The sequence below is a fragment of the Mesoplodon densirostris genome, chromosome 1, assembly GCF_025265405.1.
Source record: "Mesoplodon densirostris isolate mMesDen1 chromosome 1, mMesDen1 primary haplotype, whole genome shotgun sequence".
Classification (NCBI taxonomy): domain Eukaryota; kingdom Metazoa; phylum Chordata; class Mammalia; order Artiodactyla; family Ziphiidae; genus Mesoplodon; species Mesoplodon densirostris.
In genome coordinates this window covers 159,891,524-159,907,638 of record NC_082661.1, presented here as the reverse complement: position 1 = coordinate 159,907,638, position 16,115 = coordinate 159,891,524, and positions in this window count along the sequence as shown.

The following is a 16,115-nucleotide window of genomic DNA, read 5'->3' as shown; positions in this document are numbered from 1 at the left end:
GCCTCTCCCGTTGCGGAGCACAGGCTCTGGACGCGCAGGCTCAGCGGCCATGGCTCACGGGCCTAGCCACTCCGCAGCATGTGGGATCTTCCCAGACTGGGGCACTAACCCGTGTCCCCTGCATCGGCAGGCGGACTCTCAACCCCTGCGCAACCAGGGAAGCCCCCGCTATCATTATTTTTTGATGTGCTTATTTTCTCTTTTAAATCCCCACCTCATTTTCTGTCTATATCTCTCTATATATCCTTTTCTCAATTATTTGTATACATGTGTTAGCCTCTCTGCTCATTTTGTAACTTTCTTGATGTTAGGGATTTTATCTCAACCTCTCTGTCTTCTAAGTAATCTTCCCCACTTCCTGACACACAAGAATTCAATAAATATGTGTTGAGTCTAAAAAAGTATATATATATATGTGTATATATATATATATATATACACATATATATATACATATATAATATTAATTCAAAATATATTATATATACATATATATGTTTTGTACTAATGTATATGATATAGGTATACTATATGTAATAAATATAAAAACACTGATGTATACCTAAAATATTGAAAATAAAATATGACATTGTAAATAAATCTTTAAGATGAAACCAAATATTAGCATATACTTAGAAATTTTCATAAAAAAATTTAAACCAAAGAGAAAACCCTCTGTGGCTAATTTTCACCCAGTTCTACATTTGTAAGCAAGGTACAAAATATTGGTTTAGAAAAAAAAAAATTTTAATTTATTTTGTATAAACATCACTCGTACTTATGTATGGCCAAAATAATTGTAATATTCTTGTCCAAATCTATAAATGGCTAAATTCCCTATAATCTTTGACTTAATATAATTATATTCCATTATTATTTGTTTTTAGAAATTACCAATATTAATTTATAAAATTAAATCATTAAAAACTTCATGGAAAATCACACTTTGTTACAATCAAAAAACAATGATCAATCATTCATTCAAGTAAAAGACTGCAAATAATGAGATTAAGAAATCAATCATATTTACATTTTGTAATACCTGATACCAGTTAAAAATGATACTAACAAAAGTAATAAAGGAAATAAGCATACATTCCATCTATAAACGAGATGATTCAACATGAACAGAGAGTTCTTGCTGTCTGTGTAGTCACTACAGAGTTTCCTGGGGTTGGTTCAATGAATAAATACTAATGCCCCCAAATAAGAACAAATGCATAATTAAAACTGCTATAGATGAATATTAGTTGTTAAAAATAACATTTAATTATTTTAATGAGGATGAAATTGAACACACGCAATATCTTGTAGCATATCAGAAACATATTTGCAACCGAAGTAGAAATGTGCTGTTCGAAATAATTGGTTTTAAAATGTTAATTTTCCCCCTTGTTTCCCTTTCTTAAGACATTGAAAAGCTCAAATATAGTGAACCATTAAAATATAGTGAACCAAAAAAATATAGTGAACCATATTAAAATATCTAATATTTCCTGAACTTCTATTATATGCTAAGCACCATTCTTTAAGGTGGGAATATTTGACCTCATTTTAATTATCATGTTGTAGGTCAGGGGTTAACAAAATGCTGCCTGGGGGCCAATCCAGTCTGCCACCTGTTTTTGTAAACAGAGTTTTTTTGGACCTCCACTTGTCCATTAATTTTTATTTTCTAGGATTGCTTTCATACTAACATGGAAGAGTTGAGTAACTACTCAAATGACCATATGATCAGCAAACCCTAAAATATTATCTGGCCACTTACAAAAAAAGTTTGACAGCCACTGATGTAGCTAATATGACTTTAATTTTCAATGAATCTTTGTATCAGAACGGAAGACACAAACTGTAATCTCTGGAGTCAGAGAAGAAACCCAGCTTTGATTGACTCCAGGTGATTTTATGTTTCTTACATTACACAACACAGAAGTTTAGAAAATCAACTACACAAGGATAGGATAGAGTAGATTTATTTTTTTAGCTGTTTATGCATAAATGTCTTGGGGCTTTATTTGGCTGAAGCTCAAAAAAAAAGTTTATTTAATCATATGCTGAGTTTATAGAGTAATAGAATCCAGCCCACAGTATTTACTATATATGGTCTCCTGCCTCAGACTGTTATACCATTATCTTTAATTTTCAGTGTCACATTCATTTTTTCTTTCTTCCTTCCTGCTAGAAAAGGAGTGTCCCTTTTTCAACTTAAAGCTATTTCATGGACTCTGCTTTGGATCCTATTTCTTCTGACACTCCCAAGTCCCTCCTCTGTTTATTAGTCTCTCTCTTCACAGGCAATTTTTTGAAAAAAATTGCTTCTATTACTTTGTTATTTTTTCATCTTTACTCCTTAACTCACTATGGTCTAGCATCTATTTCATTTAATCCACTGAAATGGCTGTGGTCAAGATCAGTATAGAAATCCTTGTAGCTGAGGTCATTAGACACTTGTCAGTCCTTAACTAATTTGACTCTTTATATTCTACACTCTCTGATACTCCATTGATATTGAAATAGTCTATTCCCTTGTTTTGTGAAGTCACTATCATTGCCTTTCCCTATTTTTTATGCTGTTGCTCTTATTCACCTTTGAGGTTATCTATTGCCAGATCTATGGCACACATGTTAGTGTTCTCAATATTTTGTAATAGAATTTGTCTTTTTATTCTGTGTATTTCCTGTGGGTAATCATGAAAATTATTTTATTTTTATTGACTGCTTATTGTTTATCATGTCTTTAATTAATATCAATATGATTAATAAATGTATATTTTGTTCCATATTTTCTCCTAAACTCCAGAATTATATATCAAACTGCCTTTGCCATGTATTCACTTACCACCCTAAGGCATCTCAAAATTAATAGGTCCCAGTCTAATGCCATTTTGGTCTGTGTCAGATGTATCTTCTTTTACTCTGTGTGCTGTGTTCTCTATCACAGTAAATGGCATTTTTCTCTACCATGGCTCAAGGCAGGCAGACATCTGAATAATACACTCAAGGCTGTATAAAAGTATAACACTAAACTATTAATTAAAATGAAAAATATAGCCATCAAACAGATGGGTATGGTCATGTTTGCTGATTGATGCTTTTGCTCTAAAGTAAATCAAAATGAAAAAAAATCAAAATTAAAAAGTTGTACGGGAGCATGAGTTGATAACCAAGTTTATTTTAGGTCTTCATGCAACTGGACCAAACAAAGGTGTGGATGAATATTTGTGCAAAACATCTCAAATATCAAAGAAAAATATCTGTTAAATTAAGTTTCACAACAATGATTAAATATTCTGCAGTTATTTTATTTTGTATATTTTATAATAATGGTATGGAAAATGCTCAAAATTAAAGTCTCAAGATAGCATCTGTATGATAATCTCATACAAGTTATATTGTTATATACCTCTCTATAGGGAGAGATAGATATAGACATAGTAGAGATTATAATATAGACATAGATAAATGTATAGAGAAATATTTGAGTATTTTTAAAGGTATAATCAAATGTTATTAGAGGACATCATGGCCTAACAGAATAACTAAGTAATTATCCTACTTTACACATTCTGGTCAATTCACTTAAGAGAGTTATTCAAGCATTCCTTTTCTTGATTTTGCAAAGTTGTATCACCACTGATATCCTGATAGGTTTGTGGTGACAATTTGTTTAAAAACTCAGATATACAGACTCTGGTATATTGTCTAACATATGACAGAACTCAGACATTGGAGCTGATCATTATAACAGTTAATATTTCAAAATCATGAGAATATAAATATGACTATGAGAGTAAAATTGTTTTACAATAGAACTTACATGGTTAGAGTTGGCAAACAATTAAGTAAACAAAAATGTATAATATAATTTCAGGTAGTGATATAAGATAGCAGGATTGGAAATGTAGTCTTTGAAAGGGCTTTGTTAGAGTGGGAAAACAGTGTTGACTTCTCTGAAGGGCTGACTTTGAGCTGAGATTTAAATGAGATCAGGGAGAAAGCCACAGGAAGGCCCAGGGAAAGAGCATCCCTGCAGTGGGCAGCAATGGTAAAGGCCCTCAGAACCAAGGGGCTGTATGGCAGTTGTGGCTGGAGCATAGAGAAGGAAAGCAGTCAAAGATGTAGGCAGGCAAAAAAGCTCCATGAATATTCTCACATTTCTGCAGGGCCAGGGCTTCCTGAGCAAAGAGCATTGACATCTGGGTTAAAGAATAATAGAACAATGACCCTAAAGATGGAGGTCTCCAAGATGATATTAAGTCTTATCTCTCATCAGAGTTACCTGTTTACTTTTCAGGGTGGTGAAGTTCCTTCCTCTCCCCAGAGAGGATTTGTTTATGTTGCAAAGTATCTCTTCCTCTCTCCTGAGGGGAGGAGGAACAGATGTGCCAGGTTCCAGTTTCATATTTTTGAGATTACTCTCCTCTGGTACAAACCCTATGGGCACGTACAAGTGACACCATATCCTCACATCATCCTGCAGGGAATCAGTGCCTAGATGGCTGGAGCTAAGGTGCTCTGTGAGAAAATAATTGAAACCTCATGTTTCCTATCTACCTACCTACATGCATACACACATAGGTACATCCATAAATACAACAGAGGAACCATATCCCTTTGTACTTCACTGAAAAGGTATTTGATTTTTATTTCAGGGGAGAGGTTAGTGCTTACTTTAGCCAAGGTGGTAGCCATGGAGATTTTGGTAATAAGTAAGAATAGGGAGGTACTTTGAATGTAAAGTTGTTGGAAAGATGTTAAAACTATTACATTAGAGGCCAAAACTGAACTCTCTACTTCTATTCTTGCCCATCTAGAATTTGTCATACAGTAACCAGAGAATGTTCTTTAAAACCATCATTCAAATCATATCACTTTTCTGCTCAAAATCATTCAATGATTTCCTTTCTCACACACAGTAAAATCTCAAGTCCTTACCTCTTGCCATGCCTTACCTGAATTAACCCTGTGCCCACCCCACCACCATGGTGTCCCTCCAGCCACATTGGCTTTCTTCGTTTTCTTCTGGCTGATGAGGCACACTCCTGCCTCAGAACCTTTGCACATTCATTTCTGTCTGAAAAGTTCTTATCTCTGATGTCTCTCTGACTTACTCCCTTGCAGAATATAGGCCCTGCCCAAGCACTACCTCAGCAAACAGCTTTACCTGTTCTTACCACTGTCAAAATCACCTCCCACCTAACCAACAATATCCTTATATTACTTTTTTAAAGTTGTTTAGCATTCTTATTATCACCAGCCATGTCTTAGGTATTTATGTGTCTGTGTGTTTGTTAGTTTTTTACTGGAATATAAATGTATAACCACAGAGACTTATGTTTTCATTGTTGAATTCCCAAGATTTAGGATAGTCTCTGGTACAAAGTAGGCTTTCTAATGAATGAATAAAAATGCATGAGTGGAGTTACTGGATTGGGTTGTAGAAAAGATAAAATGAGGGCATATCTAAGAAGTATTAATCAGCTGGGTATATGTAATGCCGTTTACAGATTTATGGAAGAGGAGGGCAGCAACAGCTTTGAGGAATCTTACCTTGTTTAACTCATACCATTTGAAAAAGAGTGCATTTTTTATGTTAAAATATAGTAATAATTACAAAAATGTTTTAAGATGCAAATTCAAAAAATGAATGTAGAGTATCAGAAAAGACACCCATCTTAGAACACAAATATGTGAGTTTTGAATTTCACTAATATCCATGGAAATTCTCTAATTTACCTCTCTGGGTTTTCCTGGTTTCTATCCTTTTGACTTTACTCACATTATCCTTTCCAGCTTAGACTCATTGCATATGGATTATTGAGATCACTCCCCCAGCCTCTCTCTTATTCCTTTCTGAGAAACAGTCTTTTAAGTACTTTCTCAGAAGCAGATTCCCAGGACATGATACCCATCCTCATCAAATGCCTCTGTTATCTTTGTAAGCACATCATTATTCTCTTATTCCTTATTAAATGAGAACAGCTATTGACTAAGTTACTTTATAGATCCATATGGTATTTAAAATAAGAAGCACAATATTATAATGTAAGATGAACTAGTACACAGAAACACAGCCTACCTGGAATTAACTCAATCCATCACAACGTTGATGCTGCCAACATCAAGGGCTCAAATTAGTGCCAACATTGATTGTGGTATTTTCCTGACAATTGTTTTATGGGTATTAAATGAAAAGCATAATAACATTAAACTCAAAGGAATCCTGTTGTTTCTACTTTTCAAACACAACTTATCATCACTTACTGTAAATCTCTGCATCTGCTCAGCTTCTTTTCTGGCTTGTTATAGCATTGATTCAAAATCCTTGATTTTTCCTTAGTTGCATCTTGTAAAACAATTTACTACCTGTCTTTCTGAGATCAAGGTAAAAGACTCCCACCACCTTTGCCTCATCCACTTCCTCACTCACTGCAAAGACTTGATCAGATCTCTTGGGCCCTATCTCTTTCTCTTATAAAGTGATGGCAAAACAGTACACTCGGTGCTCTTCTCTTGAAAACTTGCATGCTTGTTTATTGTAATTGAAGCACTTACTGGTTATAAAAACATCAGTTTCCAGGAGATTTTTTTTACAGTCAATTTAACAGAAATCAATTGTCTATTCAGGTTCTCAGAGGGATGATTGAAATAGTATGTTTCAGAATTTTGTACCCCTTTTGTCTCTTTTCGCCTCATATCACTGCAAAGACTGCTGACCACTCTCTCTTTCTGAAACTATTACGTTGACCTTTTTCACACCATTTCTTACTGATCTTCCTCCTATTTCTCTAATCATTTGCTCCTTTCCTTCCTTGTCTATCTTTTCCTCCAACAAGCTATTTGAACACTGGTGTTCATCAGGGTTTTTATACTCAACTCATTATTATTCTCCTACTATATATTTTCTCTGGGTGATCTCATTTATTCTTGTCACAAACACTGTTTTCTCCCTTGAAAGTCTGTTGTCCATGTGTCTACTGAACTTGTATACTAATTTGTCTTTCTGTAGGAATGTTTAAGTCAACATTTCTATAACTGGCCTCATTTTTCACTGCATAATAACCTTGATCTCCTTTTTCCCCTCTCCATGGATTGTAACTATCTCCTACCTTGTTGCCCAATTCAGAAAACTGAGAGTCATATTAAACCTCTCCTTTCCATCTTTCCAAGTGTAATTAATCACATTCTACTGATTTTCATCTGTAAAACTTTCTAAATTCGGTTTCTTTTTCGTTGAGGCTCCCCTACTGTGTCAAGATCATGCCAAGAACCGCCTATGTATTCTTGCTATGATGGATCTTCTGAAAGCCAACTATACACTGCAGCTAGACTAATCCATTTCACATTAACTGTTCAAATCTGTCAATCATTCTCTATCATGTAGGATGAACTTTAAGCTCCTTAGTTTTGAGAATAAAGTCCTACATATTGTGACCTAAGTATGCAAACTCATTCCCTACCTCTGTCTATCTGGAAATCTCATCTCTGGCAATTTTAATCAGTTACAGTTCCTTTACAAATTTAGCAGTGCTGATCTTTTTGTCTAGAAACCACTTTTTTCTTAATCTGAACTACATTTTATTGAATTTCAGAAATTTCAGCAATATGTCTTCTATTCTGTACTCTCATAACATTTTATGTGCACAACTTCACCTCAGTTGTCACTTTATATTTAAACCAACCATTTCAATAAACTCCCCCCATTAGCCTGTGAGTTAATAAAATAAAGCTTTAATGCCTTTTTCATCTTTTTGTAACTGGTATTTGGCACAAAATTTGGCTCACAGGAGGTGTTAAATAGAATCTGCCTGAAGGAAGATAGTTACTAGGGATTTTTTCAGTTTTTATTAACTTTCTTGAACTTTAAAACATTTCATACCCTTGATTATTTTCTCTCTTTAAAAACAAAATTTATTTCCAGGTTTTATCCTATAAATCTACAACCTATTATTAGTTTTTCACACCTCTTATTCCTCTATTCATGCTTTAAGTGTTCGATAGATATTTCAGAATCTACACTTTCTCTACTCTCAAATTGTTCCCTCCTTTGTAGAGGACCATAATGAGTTCTGTGTTTTTCATTTGATATCACTATGTTGACAACTTCATAGTAATAACCTTGATTCCAGACCAGTATGTCTCATTGCCAAATAACATTTTCATTTGGTCTAACTGACATGTCAAACTCAATATATGCATGTTCGAATTTATTATATTCTCTCCAAATTGTGATTCATTTCCAGTGGTCAATATTTCAGTGTTAAAACTTTCCCCCATCCAGCTGCTAAAATTAGAGATATGGGATTCATACTCAACAACCCCTTTCATGTCAACACTCACCCCCAAAAAATAAAGTACCAAAATTTGCTGATTCTTCATCTTAAACACATTTTAAATCTAACCATTTTCTTCATGTCCCTTACACTCCCTAGATCAGGCTACCATTATCTTTTGTATACCAGTATAAAAGCCTCATAATTAGCACATGCTCATACTGGCTTCTCTTCAATCACCTTGATTTTAGCCCAGTAAGATCTGTGTCAGAATTCTATCTACAGATCTATAATCATTTGTGGGGTTTTTTTTGTTTTTTGTTTTTTTGTTTTTTGTTTTTTGTGATACGCGGGCCTCTCGCTATTGTGTCCTCTCCCATTGCGGAGCACAGGCTCCGGACCTGCAGGCTCAGTGGCCATGGCTCACGGGCCCAGCCACTCCATGGTACGTGGGATCTTCCTGGACTGGGGCACGAACCCATGTCCCCTGAATCGGCAGGCGGACTGTCAACCACTGCACCACCAGGGAAGCCCCATTTGTGTGGTTTTAAGCCACTAAGTTTGTGGTAATTTGTCACAGCGGCAACTGAATACTAATATACTACCTAAGAGCCAAATGGATCCATCAAGTCTTGCCTTACATTTTATCTTCTGTAACTCTATATTCCGTATCCTTCTAACTGCTGAAGGAAACCTTCTCTGACCCATACCTTTAGCCCATAGCATCCCAATATCTTAATCTAAGTCATCTATCACTTTAGCTAACACTAGCATTTATCACAATCTAGATTAAATGATTTATCACATAATTACATATTGAATCTCCACCTCCTTAATAAGACTGTGAGTCCAGGAGGGCAGAGGCCACACTACATTCATCTTTTTAAAGAATTTCTAGAGCCAGCAAAGTCCCTTGAAATTAAGTAGGCATTTAAGAGATATTTGTTAAATAAGTGAGTGAGTGATTGAATGAATGCATTTATTGACTTTCTTCTGTGTATTATCAGTGTAAAACTTTTGATATGCATTATTTTCTTTACTTCTAACAACATCTCAATAGTGTAACTATTACATGTATTTTATAGGCAAGAAAAGTGGAAGCTGGAGTAGCTAGAAATTTCTCTATAGGCCATATGGTTAGTAACAATATAGTCATAACACAAAACAAAATTTTTGAATATTCATTATATTTTTCTTGAACTACACACAGTGTTTTTTTTGAGAGATGCTACCAGGACCATCAGCAAACATCAGGTCAACAATCCTGCTTGAGTCCTACTAGTAACTGAAAGCATCTAGAAATACTAAAACAGCCTGAGATGAAAGTCTTTTTGTCTATCATTTTATATCCAGCACATGGTACAGTGCAGAGAATAAGTAACCTCTTAAATAACACAATTTGAATTTTTAAAAAAATGAATGAAATAATTGATGAATGAGCAAACAAATATTCTAGATGACTACCTGATTTTAATTGGGGTGGAAAGAATACTTGAGTAATGAAATCAGAATAAATGAAAATCTCAGCAGATAAATTTTTCAGTTATAGTTTTATTCTGAAGCTGGTTCTGATACCTTCTCTCTTCCTCCCTAGTATCTTTAAGTATTGGGGGTAGGTAAAGAAAATAACACCTTTCCTTGTGAGGATACTACATTTCTACTAATATCCTGGACAGTAAGAGAAATTATTTTAAAGTAAATAGAATCTGCCTAAATTAATGTGGCTCTACTTGTGTTAAACTTTATGGAAAAGAAAAAGAAATGGAAAAAAATAGATACTTAGCATATGTAGTAATAGTGTCAAAAAGAGCAATGAATGACAAATAGAAAGAGAATGAAAACAGCAATGTACACTCTCAATCTGAAACAAATAAAATTAACATTACGAGGTTCATTTTTAATAATTCCCAGGAAATATAATGTATGGTGCCATCATCATTCCCTGTTCTAGCAGTTTTATGTTTGTAGCAACATGACAAAGTTCATCTTGATTTTCTGATTAAGCTGAATCCCTCTGTGATGTCACTTGAAGCTATTTAAAATCTATAACTATTTAGAGACAATACTATCCTCCATTAAGATCTTTCAAGAGTTAATCAAAATGTGTAGTTTATACCAGTTGACATGTAGCTGGTATGTTACTGGTGCAAATTTCCCCTTACTTCTTAAGAAGAAATGCCAAGGTAATATACCATAGAGTTTTAAAATATGGGCTAATAGTTAGAAAGATGTTGAAAATAAATCCCACTTCCAAAGCTTACAAGCTCAGTTTCCTCATCTGTTGAATGTGGCTAATAAAAGAACCTGTTACAAAGAATTGTTTGGAGGAATAATGAGATAAGGTATGTGAAGTGAGTGCTGTGTACAATGTATGGTATAGCTTCAGAGCCAAATATATTTAATAAGAACTGTCATTATTATATCATGATTTTAATCATAATATTCTCATTACTAAATATGGAACATCTAAAAAGATCTCATAAATAAAGAAATAATGGTTTAGTTGGTTGTCAAATACTGAAACACCTTTATAGAGCTTTAGTATGTGCTGTCTTGGACAAAGACTATCATCTTTTTGTAGATTCTTAGTGATAGTCTGGACACATAGTTGTGACCTCTTTCCCATACCCTGCTGAGTGACACCATGTTTCATCTTCCCTATCTGAGAATCCTGAGATGCTTCCTCCACTGCTGATCAAAAAATAAATCTTGGAAGGGATTTTAGGTTTACTCAAGTATCAAAAAAAAAAAAAAAGTCAGCCATTTGGGTGTGCAAAGGAATTGGGGTGTGATAGTTCATAGCTAGTGAGCACTCTCCTCTTTTCCTGTAAAACGGTGCTTAAAAATATGAAAGTTTAATATTTTTAAAATTTTGAGAATATGTTCCTTTATTTTCCAAAATGAAATCTTCATTTGAAAAATAATTATGCATCCTAAAATAAGGAGAAGTAAAATGAAGCCAGTCTTCTTGGAGAGAATCTAGTGTGAGGGGTTGATATTTCAGTGATCCATCTCAATTTTAAAGCCACTCCACCCCCTTTATTTGGTCATATATTCATTTATTCATGAAGATTTATTGAGGACTTTCTATGCTAGACACTTATGTTTGCTGGAATAAAACTATTAAACTAGACAGATAGAATACCTGTGAATTGGTTCTTGACTTCTGATTATTTTTAATCAAACAACCTTGCTTCTTCTCAAACAACAAAAACAACTGTATTCATGTATTCACACAGTAGTTAAGATACACAATAAAAATTCTTGTGATAATATTAAGCATGTGGTTCAAGTAATCATTTTTTAGTACCTGTTTAATATTTTCTATGTATGTTTCAATATATTCTCAAGATGTCTTCCTTAAAATCCACTACCATTTAACCAGTATTCCCAAATCTGAACTTACATATTTGTTATTTGTCACATTCTATTTGTCATCAGCTAAGTGTTATAATAAACTTCAATGTTATTTGATTTATTACAAAGTAAATGCTAATATAATATCTTAAAAGTCTATTTTACAATTTTTTAAAATTTTGGAGATTTATTTCTGATCTATGAAGAAGCAGAATATTTAAAATTGGCTTGGACCACAAAAACCTATTTCTAGTACCTTTATTTCCTTTCCATAAATCATTGTTCAGAACAGTAGGCCAATTTACTATTAGTTTCATTGATCCTTTCCACTGATCTTACAGTACTATAAAGAATTTTGTCAAAGGCTTTCCAAACATCTAAGTTTAAAATCCTCTTTAACTCCCTTCCCACATTTGTCTACCTGGAGTGAAATCCCTGAAGAATTTCACAAAAGTAGCGAGTGATTCCTTTTATTCCCTAAATGTGTGTTGTCTGTTCTTAATCAAGCTGAGCTTTTCAAAGTGGTTTCCATTTGATCTCTAAAAATAGTTTCTGAAAGTTTTCAGCATAACAGAAGTTAAAGAAAACTCTCTGAAATATCTAAGTGTGTTTCCAAGACTGGCCAGTTAGTATTTTGTTTTTGTCCTAAATTTAAAGGAATGTTTTCTTAATAAAAAAAAAATGTAAAATATTGTCATGGCAAAAGCTACGTCATTTTTATTTCAAACTTAAATTTGTTGGTAAGGAAAATTTTTAGTTTTCTATTAATTGGTTATCATATTGTATTATTTCTTCATTGACACCAGGAAACAACATTTTTTTCTCTTCTGTCATGATGCTCGGTCTATTAGAGCAGTTCTGAATTCCAATAGCCATTACTAATAGGAGAGGAAGGGAACATCAATGTTTGTCAACGATTTGTCTTGAAACTATTAAAATGCTATTATTGTTTCATAGCAATTCACTCTATTCAGTATTCAGATTCATATACATCCACAGAAATCCTGTGTGATCTTGTTTTGAAATATCTGATAAAAATGTAAGACTCTAATTACCCCTTTTCTCAGGATAAATGTGTGACTTTTGATGAACAACTAAAATTTTCTAAGCCTCAGTTTCCTCCCTAAAAGCAGAGGCCCAGGAAACTTTAGAAAATGGTGGAGGATAGAGATAATAAGATCAAAATAAATGCCTGCCTTCAAATTGCTGTGTTTTCCCATGTCCCATGTATTATAATGCACTTAGCAGTTCTTTGCAGACATGCACAAGCTTCTCAGTTTTCAGGTAGGGAGGATTAATCTGATCCCATTGAGGTGTCGTCTCCTCACTGCTATCCAAAACTGTGTAAACATATTCTCCATTTTTTTTTTTTTGTAAAAATGAGCAAATAGTTGTAACTGCATTGATGGAGGACTTTATTTCTTTTAAGGTGAGCTTCTGTATCCCCCCAAAATCAAGGTGACTTTTTGTGTATCAAATACTTTATGTTTAAAATAACCAAGAACCATTTTCCCCCTTAATAGCTTCTGACCCATTCAGTTCTCTTTCAATGAAAAGTTTGGCCATTTAATCATAGGTAGATATCTTGAGAGAACAGTCAACTATTAAATCACCCTCCTTGACATGCAACCTTGGATATTTTCAGCCAGTAAAATACTAAAATAGATTTTTCTACTTTACCCACACAGAACAATTGTTCAAAAAAGAGGATAAAAGAAAAGAATTTCCTGATATACAGACTACAGCTTTTGTGGGACTTCTTAATTTAGGGTTTATGGGCCCACTGAATTTTCAAAATAGGTTGCAGATAATCCACATTCTTGCTAAAGTCATGTGATAAATCATATGTACATGGGCCTCTTACATTCTCTGGGAAAAATGATTCATGGTCAAATAAAATTTACCATGGATTTCACAGTACACACATGCTCACGTACTAATTACCAATTTCTTTTACCTATTATTAAAATGTTTAATTGTCTTTGATTATCACCAAAACCTGAGAGAAAAGAAAAGCAGATATAATTCTATATGTTTCATAGATAAGAAAAGTATTACTGATAGTCTTTTTTTTTTGATATGGACCATTTTTAAAGTCTTTATTGAATTTGTTACAATATTGCTTCTGCTTTATGTTTTGGTTTTTTTTGGCCCTGAGGCATGTGGGATCTTAGCTCCCTGACCAGGGATTGAACATGCACCCCCTGCATTGGAAGGTGTAGTATTAACCACTGGACTGCCAGGGAAGTTCCTATTACTGATAGTCTTAACTAACATTTCCCAAAGCAAACATACAAATAAGTAGGAGGGTCAGATTCTGAATAAGATATCTGATCTCTGAACCACCACCTTATGTTTCCAACTGTTTCAATTACCAATTTACATTTTAAACATCCAGCATAGGTACTGAAAAATTGTAATTTATCCAGATTGTCTGACTTTCCCCATCCAGGTACATTATCTCCTTAGTAATGTTGATTGCCTTATTGACCATTATTTTCCTCATGCATCTCCTCAAATTCTATTGTTTTCCTTCTAGTAGTGACCTTTATCAAGCCAATCTTAATTCTGTGGTTGCCCATAAAGTTTTCCCCAGTTTTCAACTTTAAAATTTCTACCACATATTTGATTAACTGTGTTGTAGTTTCCTATCTATTGCCTAAGAATTGTAGGCAGTGCAGGAACATAAAGAACAAGGCTAGCAATGCAATATTGTTCCCTCACATATCAGATAGTGAGGTTGTCTACTGAACTGTAAGACCATTTAATGAACATTTTCTTCTCATTTTTAACTGCTGATATTTCACTGGATAAGAGTTACAGGCAGACACATTTGCCCTATAATGAATAGAGTGAAATACACTCTTCATTGATTAAAGTGCTAGCTATTACATTCAGCATAAGCAAGTCTGTTGGGACTGATGTGGGCAAAATAGGCTAAAAATTGCAAAAGTATTCCATGCTATCTATTAAAGTTATCCGTAAGCTTGGTCATGTTATCTAAACACTTTAATCTTACTTCCCTTTTAAATAGGAATTATGGTAGTATATATTTTACAAGGTTGATGTGAAAATTAAAATAATTCATATATTATTTTGGAAAGGGGGAATTCATATGTGTGAGAGTGATAACATGAATTCTAATTCTAACACTGAGGGCAGAAAGTTCAATAAGTGAGGCCTGTTCCTTTTTAGTACAGGTGCTGCAAGCAACTATTTCTCCATATTTGAGAAACAAGTTTAACTTTGTTTTATTATTATCAAATTCTTGCATAAACATGGAATCAGCTAACAGATGGTTTCCTAATCATTGATTGAAAACTGAGTGACTAGTAGTTCAATGTGGGACAGTATAGCTATCACCGGTATTTCAAATTGTGAGCAAGTTTTTGCTTCACTTTTCATCTAAGCCTACGTCACTGCAATTTCTACTCATTTGTTCTAGAATGTAAAACATTTATATTAGCTTGCATGAGTTTAAACAGGCTCAGTTATTTAAGCCAATTCTTTTAAGATGATGATTAGTCAACATGATTTCCTAGTAATATTGGTCACCTTCCTTTTAGGTACCCCAGTTCGCATACTGCTTTAAAATATATGTAATGCTCAGAGCTGGATATACTGCATTTTACATACAATATACATATATAGAGAAAGTTATATATAATAGTACTGTAATGCTCTGAGTCGACATTATTTTAAAAGATTTCCAAGTTCATTAAATATGTAAATACCCTCAATATATTTTTAGCAGTCAAGTAGAACATTAGCTTTTTTCACAGATGTAAATTAAAAAAATATCATTTCCTGAAAATATTTTCTTGCACATTTTGATCTGTAGTCTGTCTCTTTTCATTATTTTGATTATTAAATTTTAATTTATGGCTCTAGCTAATTAAGTATTCACCAACAAGCAGCAAATGAGAAACTATTATTAAAAAAAAAATACCACCTTGGGCTTCCCTGGTGGCGCAGTGGTTGAGAGTCTGCCTGCCGATGCAGGGGACACGGGTTCATGTCCCGGTCTGGGAGGATCCCACATGCTACAGAGCGGCTGGGCCCGTGAGCCATGGCTGCTGAGCCTGCGCGTCCAGAGCCTGTGCTCCGCAACGGGAGAGGCCACAAGAGTGAGAGGTCTGCGTACCACAAAACAAAACAAAACAAAAACAAACAAAAAAACCCACCTTATTAGGCAACAAAAGTAACATGTAACATTTATTATAGGCCAAGTTTTTATATGAATTATTTTAATTTTCACATCAACCTTATAAAATATACACTACCATAATTCCTATTTAAAAGGGAAGTAAGATTAAAGTGTTTAGATAACATGACTAAGGTTACGGATAACTTACACCTCTCTGGCCTACCTTATTGCCTTTAAACCAAACTGAATTCTTTTTCTGTATACAATAATTTTACTTTTAATTCAAGACTCAGTCTTTCAATGAAAAATACCAATATTGGATCCTCCTTAAAAACCTC